This window comes from Streptopelia decaocto (assembly GCF_964273445.1).
Source record: "Streptopelia decaocto genome assembly, chromosome: 10".
Lineage (NCBI taxonomy): Eukaryota > Metazoa > Chordata > Aves > Columbiformes > Columbidae > Streptopelia > Streptopelia decaocto.
In genome coordinates, this window is record NC_138665.1 from 9,636,474 (window position 1) to 9,648,518 (window position 12,045).

Consider the following 12,045-nt stretch of genomic DNA (forward strand, 5'->3'; position numbering starts at 1 on the left):
AATTCTATGTTAAATGAAATAGTTTGTAGCATTGCTACAAAATTGACAATAGAATTATAGCAGAATCTAGCTAATTAAGATGTTTGTCTTCATATGACTTCTTATTATTCACTCTGTCTTTTTCCCATTAGAGTAGAATAGAACAGCTCTGCAGCATTTAATCAATAGGATGTAATTCTTTGTAATAGCTTAAGTGTTTCTAGATTTATCACTGAAATAAAAAAATACCACACTTCCAAACTGAAGACATTATAAAAGGAAATGAATGAAGATCCTTTTGACTGCATCTTTTCTTTTACAAATCGGCATTGTTATTAATGCCATACATTAATTCCACATGACTCCATCCTTTCTTCAATGAGGATTAGATGTTAAAAGTCTTGTGTAGTAGCTCTATAACCAGCCATTCTAATTTCCTCTGGTCAATGTCCTTTCCAAATAAATTTAATTCCAAACAGTGAATGCAATAGTGCTTTAAAAATAGTCTGTCTTCTGTACTATCAATGTAATAGTGTTAGATATAGCAATACTGAAATCCAGGTGTTGTAACATATGTAATGTACAGAACACTAAACAGCCAACAAAACATCTCCAAATGTTTTGCATTGAACTGGGTCGCATCTTTGGAGAGTTTACAAGTCCTCGTGACCACCGTTACAGAGCAGTAGAATGTGGAGGTAAAAGTTGTAATTCAGTCTTATCCTCTGACTGTTGGGACAATAATCCCATTGTGTGGTTTGTTAAAGTCAGAGACAGTGTTCAGTTCTTAAGTAGACTAACTTAGAAACCACTGTGATGTCTAGGCAACAGGAGGCATACAATTTGTGCTACTGATATGCCTCTAGGTAATTTATTTTGACCTTTTGTGTATGCTGCACAGAATAAAAATAAACCTTCACAAAGTGTTGTTCACTGCTACATTTTGTAAGTAGCAGCACTCTTTTACTACTTCTACTGACTTCATGTTTCTTTTAAATTCACCTGATTAGGTGCAGAAAGCTGGAAATATCTTAATAAAACAGCTTAAAAAAAGATATGCAGAACCAATGCGCTTTATGGATTCTGAGTTTACTTAAAAAAAACCCCAAACCAAACACAAAAAAGAACCCAAACAAACAAACCCCCTAACAGAGTAGTGCACTGGTATGTGCCCACTAGTGTCCTGCTCAGCTCTTCAGCAGATAGCTGAAAGCAAAAATAATTTGAAATATTATATATCACGTTAGACCGTTGCCACTACTTTTCTAGTTTTGCTAGACCGTAGGCAAAGTACAGCTTTCAAAAACTTGTTCATGAGTGTGCTATGTTAGGTTTTGACTTTTCTTTAAATTTTAACTCATGTTGTCTGTTGGATTTCTTTTAAGGTCTGATTCAGAGTCCCAATCAGAACCCAAAATACATAGATTCCACTTTAAATGTTATTCTTTGCAATGAAGTCATGTACTGCTAAGAAAAAACACCTTCCATTCGCAAAGCTACATACTTCTTCTGGTTTTACCATCTTTGTATGAGTATAAATGGAAAAGTAGGCTTATACAATCAACTCCTACTGAACTCCTACTATATGTTGAGTGTATGAGTCAATTGCTTTGGACCTTTAACCTGTGGAGAGTATAGAGTGCATGATCTTAAGAGAAAAAACTACAGGGTACCCCAAATCCTACAGTGGTTTTCTCAGTAGGTGGGTGGCAGTTGGCCACCGGAACCAGTGCAAGGATTCAGATGGTCAACAAGCAGTTACCGAATTCCACTTTAGTGTAGCACTTTTTAGTTCTAGATTATAATGATTATATTTTAAAGTAGAAAAAAAAAAGGGGCAAACCCAAACTGAAGTGTGTTTAATTATCTTACGTAGTTATAGTTAGACCCTAGCACTTCCGGTTTAGCACTTGATGATCAGTATAGTGTCCCCCAGTTACCTTATTACCAGTGCTGGGGCATTGATTCAGTACTGAGTCTGTGAAAAGAGAAGAGCTACTTAATCTCCATTACTACTGCCTATAAAACCCGTGTTCCTTAGAGGACTGCCAGCCAGCTACTTGCCACGCGTAGCACTGCTTAATTTATGAGGCCTGGCAGCAAGGCAGTGTGACTGTCAGTGCTGTCTGTGGCTGTTTGCAAATATTGGCAGTTTCATCCCATCTTCTTTTATCTATTTTGGGGTGGTTTTATTTGTAGTCTATTGTACACCTTTTTCAAATGGCCTTAGGCTGAAATCTTTCTGAAACGGACAATTCAATAATCAAAGAATTAGCACTGATATCCCACTTTAAAAGGTTCCTGTACTCACAAATAAAATTACTTAGGTGGTCCAGCTTACTCTTTAGTGGCAGCAGTAAATATTATAAAATTGCCGCAAACAATTTTATATGACTCTGGCAAACTGCACAGAAGCATCCCAAGAGCATGCTGGAACAAAGAATGAACTACCTCTAATCCTTCCAAACTTCAAACTGAAACAATTACTAGGCTATTATATAGGATATTGCATAAGTTCCTGTTTGGCCTGGGGAAAGGCTTTTTTCTCCTTGTGACAGCAGTAACCTTCAAAAATCTATACCCAATAAAATGGAAATGTGTTGTGTACTTATTTGAAATAGGGCAGTAATTTCAAAGTAACGGGAGCTATGCAATAAGGAAGTCGACTCGAAGTCTTTTACTTAAAAAATAAAATAATGTTTAAAATTAAGAAAGTATGTGACAATCACTTTTCTATGGTCTAAGAACTATGAAAGGCATGCAGTATAAAAGGTAGGCATTTCAAATTAGCAAGTAGGTTTTTTTAACTTATTATCTTGAAACATTTTTGTTGAAATAATGTAAACTTTATCTCTTCATTGCATATGTCAAAAACTATAGTGTGAAAAAATTATGCAAAATATGATGTAACTTTTTTTTTTTTTCTTTTACATAACCTTGGATATCTTTTAGTTAAAAACAAAGTCTTGACTTGCTGCCATTTTATGAATTTAAGACCAGGAGTTCTTAAAGGAAGGTTCCCTTAAAAGAAATAAAGTCATGTTTGAGTTCAACCTACCAAAAATTTATTGCAGCTATACTGAAAATGTAAATTTGATTTTTGGGTATTTTGTGGTTTGTTTGAAAGTATGAGAGAGCTGGTTACGCCTGAGTAAGGGTTTGTATTCTAGTAAGCAGAAATAATCTAGAACGCTTGTATTTCCAATAGCTTTAGTTAAACCTCAGGAATAACTAAATGCTTTGCTAAACTGGGGATTAGGAAGGCAGCTTCACTTCATAATATTCAAATAGCTACAGTGGTATTTATATCAAAATTTTTACTCGCGTAAATGAAGTAGAATCAGTTGTGGATAGAAGAAGGAGAAAACTTAAACAGATGTAATGTTTTGAAAAGAATTTCTGAGCTATAGGGCAAATTTTTTTGGAAGCAATTATTTATTTAGAATTGCATCTTCTGCGTGTAAATACTTTTTTTTTTTTTCTGAGTTGATTCTCAGTGATTCCCTTTTCTGTGTTTAGAAAAAGAGAAAGCAACTAATTAAGGGCCAGGAACAGCTCTGTCTGTGAGTGTAAATTCCCTGAAGAGTGAGTGATCTCCCAGAGCTGGGTCAGGTTGTGGCTGAAGTGTGGGGATGACTCTCCTGCCCCTCAAACGATGCATTTCTCTGCACTGGGAGAAAGGCCTTTTGCTCCAACATTTGTATCTGAAAGAACCTGATCGTGTCCTTCCCTAGTCTGAAAATTGCTGCTTTGAAAGCCCTAGCAATTTACTGCAGCGATTGTTTACCTGTATCACAGTAACTTGTATATCTCACTCTCTTTTGTTCCACTTTTTCTAGTGGAACAATTCATTCTGGGTGATCTGTTGTTGTTGCTTAACCTCTTGTCCTAGTCCCTAACTCCAGACTGGCTTTGTCACAAACGAAAGGCAGTGCTGGGCAATATTCAGTGTCAGGATTTCTATGACAAGATTAAAATAAAAAGTAAAACAAATATATAACTCTTATCTGTGTTTAACTTTCTAAGTTGTTTAAGTCTGGCCTATTTATAATTCCTAGGGCCTATTATAGCTATTAGAAGTGGAGATTTAGGGTTCAAAGCAATACTTTTCTTCTCAGTGTTATCCTAAATTGCAACTTGGTTTTCTGAATCTAGGGCTAATTCATTTGGGGCAGACTGCTCAGTTTTTGTTTCCGTTTCTGTGCTCTGATTTACTGGATTTTGCTTTTGGATTGTATGTAGCAAATACTTTTGATGGCTCCCAGTAGAGCTAAGTACTAAAAGATCCTAATTAATGCATATTTGATGGAGCTGAGTGACTTGTGTGCAGAAAAGATATCTTCCCTTTGAATCTAGTCACTATTCAGCTTTTAGATGTTGTTCATCCCAGAGGAAGCTTTTTATAGTGTTGCAAATGTGTTTATTATAAGAAGGTACATTGAGCAAATATATTTGATTTTCTAGAAAGGCAGGTTTGCAGGTATTGGTGCTGGCCATTTTACCTTTCTGGATTTATGGGAGCAAACTCTTCTCCCTCAGGTTTTGTTACCTGCCAGTATTATATGGCATGTGAATAACAGGAAATGACTGTTCTAATAAACAGCTGTGGCAAACAATCTTATAGATATGTTATTTGTCATATTGGAACACTTTGCTTTTCCTTGTGTCTAATTTAATATAATTATTGCCTCAGGAGTTTCAAATATATATTTGCTGTTTAGCTAGTGCCACCATCTTATAAAGCTTTATTGCTGTATTTGCTGCTCAAAAGGTGCATTTGGGGGAATTGTTTGTGTTTAAAAATACACATATTCCAAGCATGTGTTGTAGTTTTCTGAAATGATGTATGGAACCTCAGTGATTGTTCTGAAAATGAACATTTTTATCTCTATGCCTAAGAAAACCCCTCTCAAATCAAAATTATTGATCATAATTTATACAATATGTTGACTAGAATAATTATTTCTAGGCTTTTATAGATGTATATTCACTTGGGAGTTGACTGGGTAAACATAAGTTTTATGTCTTTTATCTGTTAAATCAAAGACCCAAATGCAAATTTTAAAGCTTGAGGACATCCTGTGGATTTGTGACATTTCCTAAAGAAATTGTAGATAATAAACCAATGACTGGATTAGTACAGTGAGACCCATTGTAAATGTAGCAGTTCCATGTATGACAGATAAAATCTTGCCATCAATATTTTTAGCGCTATTTAAAAGAAATACACTTTTGTTTAGTTCATTTGCTTGAAAGTTCAGAAGCAATAAAACACATTTCTAGCTGTAATACATTGTCAAGTGTGTTCAGAACTTGTCATGATATTGTTTAAAAAAAATTACAAATGTCAATGTGTTGTTCTAAACACAAGATAATTTCTGTGGTAAACAGGCACTGTTTTCCAAGGTTTTCTGCAGAGATATTTAACTCTAAATTTTATAAGGCTTGGAGAATAAGAGAAGTGCAGTGTCCAGAGATTTTAAGTGTTCCCAAATTTGGAAAAACAACCTTCTTAAAAGACAAGAGCGAAGGTACAACTCAATTCAGGGGGGAAAGAATCAGGTTTTTGCTGAAGTCAGTTATATGAAACTCTTTGTATGAAACTTTATTTGATGCCTCCAAACAATAAATAAAACTGGGAGCAGTGTGGGTAGAATTGCTTCCACGTTAAGTTGTCTGGTATGTGTATGTGTGTATATATATTTACATATAGACATGTGCAGTGGCAAACATCCTCTCATCTCTCAAGGGATTTTATATAGTAACACTACTATTTATTGCTGATGATATAAGCTACCTGTAAAGAAATTCTTGTTGCAGTTACAGTTAACTTGAATGTTCATGAGAACCTGCCTTTTTTCTTGTCTTTTGGGATATAAGCATATAAAACACATTTGGAAGAATATACATGAAAAAGTTAAAAATCCATTAAAAATACAGGTGGATACTGCAATGACTTAATGACTTGAAGGTAGGGTAGAAAAAAATATCTTTGCATATTCTGCAAGTGAATTAGGAGTAAACTTTCAAAATGTCACAAAGCAGACTGTTATCAATATGTATCAACGTCCTCAAGCTACTCGTTGGCAATAAATGTCAGTAGAAATTTTTATGGCTTTTACAGCTTATCTGCAATTTGTAATAAGCTTTGTGCATGGCCCATTATTTTATGAGTGAGAACAACTGTCAAATGAATGTATTTGTAATGTCAGGAGTTTCATTACGACATGACCGCAGGCTGAAGGCGAGGTGCTAAACTGCTGCTAGGTTTCTCTCTTTTGACCATACTTTTACAAAAAGGGCCATGTAACTTGCTACTCTCATTACTTATTCTTTACCTTTTTTAATTAATAATTTAACTTACATTTCTTATAGCCTCATTATCACTCCGCTATTTCATTAACTAATCATTATAGCATTGCAGTTTATAGCTTAACAGGAAAGGAGAACAGAAGTATGAACCAGTAGCTTTGAGTTACGTAGCAAGAGCTCTGATTTGCAAGCAGAGCCTGCAGCAGTGTGGATTTTATGTCATTAGAAATCTTTTCATCTTTCTTTTTTTATTTAAAACAGAAGAAAAGATTTTAATTCTTTCTCAGAATGATTCATATCCTGTGGATTTTTTCTATTAGGCAGTGGAGCTATGATATTAAGATTGAGTATATAAATAATTCTCATAATTCACTCAGAAGAAAGAGAAATAATTACTTCTGAACATTTCATTATGAATGGAATTCTGTCAAAAACTTTAAGAAGGGGGCATTAATACAAATTAAGGTCTTAGGAACTCATATTTTAAATACTTAATCCTGTATTTTATTTAACTTTTGCCAGACCAATAAGAATTTTTTTAATCAGCAAAATGAATTGCTGTGCTGGAAAAACACTAACTATAAAATGTAAAATTTCTATGAGGAACAAATATTATTTATTTATTTATTTATTTATTTTTATTTCTGTCATTGCAGAATAGCTGAACTTGTGTGAGTTACCAGCTCTGTAGAGCTGACCATAAAATTTGAGTCTTCAAATTTTATAAATATCTGCTCAGCAGAAGAATACAGTTGATTTAAAGTGATTCTGCAAAGTAGTCTCAGTCTGCTTGTCTTTTTTGTTACAGTCCAGGTAGACTGAAAGATGCAATAAAGCTATATGCTTTTATTCTTGAAAAACTGCACAACTAATGACATCTGCTGGGAAAGGGGGAATGGTTGTATATATTTTTGGAGGTGCTGATGATTTACCTTGAATAGAAATCAAGACAAGTGGAAGGTTCTCTGCTACTGCAGATTCCAGCTTGTATTGATAAGGACAAGTTGGTGTGATATTAATGTAGCTGACAAATCTTGTACATGCACTTATGCATGTGAGTATCACTTCAGCACAAGTAAAGATGTACCCTAATTTTTAAAAGTGCCTGTTCTAATCTGCAGGTTGAGGCCCATAGTTGCTATGCTAATTACTTCTGATTGGTGTAGCCTGAGTTTCTCTGCTCTTCAAAAGCACTTCTGCAGTCATATTGAAGCCTGTGCCTGTACACAAATTCATAAGCCTAAAGAGGTGAAGAGAAATTTTTCTGCTATTTACAAGAATATTTTTATCACCAGGTACATCAAACAATTCAGCCCTATTCTACTAATGAACTTGTTTACAGAATGTACAGCTAAAACTACTGAAATATATGTGGGATTCCTACAGAAGTTTGTGCAATATCTTCTCAAACATTTTGTTTAGGTGCCTAATAACAAAGCAGAAAATACGAAGGAATATGTCTCTCCTTATTTTATTAATTCTGAGCACACTAAAGTAAGAGGAGTTTTGGCCTTGACACCAATGACATCCAGACAAAAGAAATGCTGCTTTAGATCTTTGAATTGTTTGGAGCAGCAAGATTGATAGAGATTTTTCATTATGATACAGCACCAGTGTTACACTATTATACTGTAAAATTACTTGTTAAATTGCAGTTAGTTCTTCAAAGACTCAGCAACATTCTCCCGTAATGAGCAGAAGGCTAAAAACCTTAGAGATGCAGAACCTTTTCAGCTCTCCCTGGGTTTCGTTGGAGTTTCGTGTGCTGGCAGCCTCAGATTATGGCTGTAGGCTGTATGTGAAACCATATCTGCTGCAGTCACCTGCAGAAGGACACATGGGGAGCAGAGCAAGTTTAAACCTTCCACCAACACACGCTTTCCCACAGCCTTTTAATGTGAACAACATAGACATATTTTCTCCACATTTCAGTCTTCCAGACAGAGTGCCTAGGTTTTAAACCTATCAGCATCTTACCTTTTGTTTACCAAAAGCATATACTTATGTTTAGAAATTGGTATTGACTGAGATGGAGTTATTTATTTGATTTTTTTAAAAAAAATTGAAAATAAATATTACCTAAATAATTTCAACTTCTTCATGGAAATATTTACCTCTGCTACAGTCAATCATAATTTATATACACAATCTTAAAAGGAGCATGTGTAATTTGCAGAGGTATGGAGCAAAAGCTAACTCTGAAGCTTTCTGTGCACGTGTCTCCCCTTTCTAACACGCCAAGCACAGATTTCACAATTGTATATCTGTGTTTTAGACATTAGTTCTATGACTTTGCTGCTGCCCATTTGTTGTTTTTCTGCCTTCTGGAGATGTGCTCCCTCCTGAAAGTGAAGGAAGGTTAATGTAGTCTTTGAAGCTGCATGAGATCAAAGGGTTTGAAGTGGCTAGACCTAAGAATTTGTAGGTGCTGCCTGGAGGAAACACTCATATAAGATGTGCTGCACTCTTAAAAGATGAGGAAGAATTCTTGGAAGACTTTGGCAAGGTTACTTTCCTGTCTGATCGCTATCAGAAGGCCAGAGTTAGAGGTGGCTCTAGTTTGACCTGAGTTCTCTGAAAGGCACTCTGCAGCTTCTGGATGCCTTGTCGTAGTTTCCGCCTGAGGCTGCTGCTGTGTTGGTCCATCCCGAAAGCAGACTTTCAGAGCAACTGTGATTTTGACCATGGCAATACATCTTCTTTATCCTTCCTTCTGTTTTGGAGTATTTATGATCTAACTTCTCATTATTTAGTAACCTATACTAAAATCTACATATTTTTTGCACAGGTCTTGTGATGTAGCAATTATTTACCGAAGGGCATCAAGTGCATGGTTATAGTGGGATAATTTTAATGAATAAAACTATTTATTCCCCTTCCTTTTTGTATTGATCCCTTGTGTATTCGCCTACAATGTGGCGTATGACTCTCCAAGGCTAAAAGCATTGCTTTACCACTGGATAAAATCTTGGCACTCCTAAGTTTATAGCACTGTGTGCAGTTCTGTTTGCTACATCTCAAGAATGTCTGATCTAATTAGAAAAAGGTATGGATGGAAGCAATTAAAACGATTAAGGAGATGCAGCAGCTGCTTTCCAAGGAGAGACTAAAAAAGTCAGGACTCTGATTTGTGGAAGGGGGGCATGGAACCGGATGCTGGAATTGGGGTGTGATCACTGGAGGGAGTTTGAGGTTGGGTTTAGAAGAAATAAAAGGCAATAGTTTTCAGTCAGTGAAAAGTTCAATTCAAAGCTTGCAAATCTTACTTTTTCCATAAATATGTTAGTAATTTTTTTTAGCGGCTTCAGTTATTGTGAAAAAATTACAAAGAGTCAGTCTCTTTCTCCCAGATACTTTAAAATAATGAAATTTTTGTTCCATTATTGCACTTGAAGTTACTTTTTTTTTACTTTAAAAGTAAATGGCATTAGTTGGCATTCAGAATTGTTGCCTGAACTTTGCAAAACTGACTTTTAGTCTCATCTATGAAAAAAAATTGAGACTGGTAATTCAGTGTATGTAATGATCTGCTTTAAAAATAAACAAAAAACCAACAACAAACACTTCTTAAGTGCCAGGAATGTGACAACATTGCTTTGGTTTTCAAGATCTGGTGAAATTAAAAAAAGGCACAATGGAAATATTTACTAAGACTTTAACATGATTTCAACCTGCAATGGGTCCCCGAGGTCCCCAGGTTTCAAGAAACATTTCAGATCAGTCATATTTAATTGGTCTAGAGCCTGAGGAGTTTACAAATAAATGCAGGATCTCAACAAAAATTAGGGTGTGGAAATCAATGTATTGTGTCGATGCCCTATTCAGCTTCCAACTGTGACAGTGGATATTTCATGCTGCCAGACTGTTCAGAATTATCACTGTGAAGGGGAAAGCATTTGAGCAAATATTTTCACATCTAGGAAGGAACCTCCTCCTGTGATCATATAACAGTCCCCAAGTCTTTGCATGAACTGAACAGCATATACAGGAGGCACAGAAGTTATTGACAAGTGAGAGCTGCTGTTGCAAACAAAAACAGTGTTGGAGACGGTCCAAAACTAAGGGGAATCTCCCCACCTCAGAACACTATTGCCTTTACCCAGATATGATCTTTATCATGGGGGTGGTTCAGTATAAGCCCTTTGCTCTTTTTGGCATGACTCTCTGAATTCTAATTGAGATGAATGACTGTGATGATATATCAGTAAAAAGTCATCTAGTGTTTAATTTTGAGAAAGATGCAATGAATAACAGATTTTTTTTTTAATAAACTGCAATAGGTAAAGTTTTTGTAATCACCTGCCATATATGTCTGCTGATTTATCTTGTTGTAGCTCTCTCTTAAATAAATAAATCTGAATAAATTAGGGAAACATTTTAAAGGTAGTAATAAAGCAAAAAAAGTGCTTTGAGGCACAGTTGATTTCAACATATTTTAGCTGTTAGTATATTAAGTTTAACATAGGACAATGAAGAACCAGTATCTTGCCAGATATATTTTGTTTGTATGTTTTGTTAGGAGCTCAACAGCTATGCTTATAGATGTATGCAAAATCATAACTTACTCTTTTTTTCTAAAGCAAACCAATTTTAGAATAAAATAGCTTTTTTTTAAAAAAAAAATCTCATTAAAATATACTATATTTATTTAGTTCACTTTTACAATTTGCAATGTGACATGAGGAATCCTAAAAGTCTTTGTTATTAGATATTATACAAAAGTATAATGTGTCTCGGACTGTTTTCAACCTATAGCTAACATTTCCCTGGAAGCCTGGACATAATCAAATTCAATATGAGATGTCTACAAGTTCAAAGAGCTTAAGTATATTTGGCATAGCTTTATATTTTTACTGCCTTCTGGTTTTCACATTTACAGATGCAACTTTTCCTGGTTAATCAGATAAGACATACTACATAGTGCTGTGCAAAATGAAGAAGAAATGGCTTAAAATTCTTTTTGTTTATGCTGTAGAAGTACATATTGAGGTATTCTCAGTCTAAACATATCTTTTTGTCCCTCAGCTGCTGCCAAACTCTAGCTGAACTGGAAAATATTCACCACTGAGACTTAAATTTTGCCACTTTTCTGTGTCATTGGAGAGTTAAGTTCCTTGCAAACATTTGTTACTAAAAGATACACTGCCTGTGAAGAACTCCTGTATTTTCTTGGTTATAATATAGCTTGTATCACGAATAACAAAGCAATCATACATAAAATAATGATAAAATGAAGAAAAATATGATGAAGGGAACTCACGGTACTCCTTTGCTGAGTGCTGGTGAGGCCCTCAGAATCCAGGTCAAAAGAAATGTTGAAAATTGTACTGGATTCTGTGGAAAACAATATAGGTGTTACTCGTGGGCATGCGGTCTCTGGGGAGAGGTTGACTTCTCTCAGTCTGGCAGAGAAAAGCCCAAGAGTTATAAGAGTGGCATCCTACAACTACGTGAAGAATGGTTTTGAAGCCAATGATGCTAAGCTTTCCTTATACATATTGCTATGGTTACTGATTTATGTTTAGAGTTATAATTATTATTTTTTTTTAATTTTGAGGCTACTTAAAAATGCAGTTTTGAATAAAAATGGTTTGTTTGCTTTTTCACGTTCACATTTCTCTATTTTGCTAGAAAAGGCAAAGCTGAAAAAAACCCCACAACACTGAAAAGGAAGGCAGTATGCCAACATGGTGCGCAGGGGAATAACAAACTTAAAGTAATTTGAAAGCTTTAGGACTAATTCAACCAAAGAAC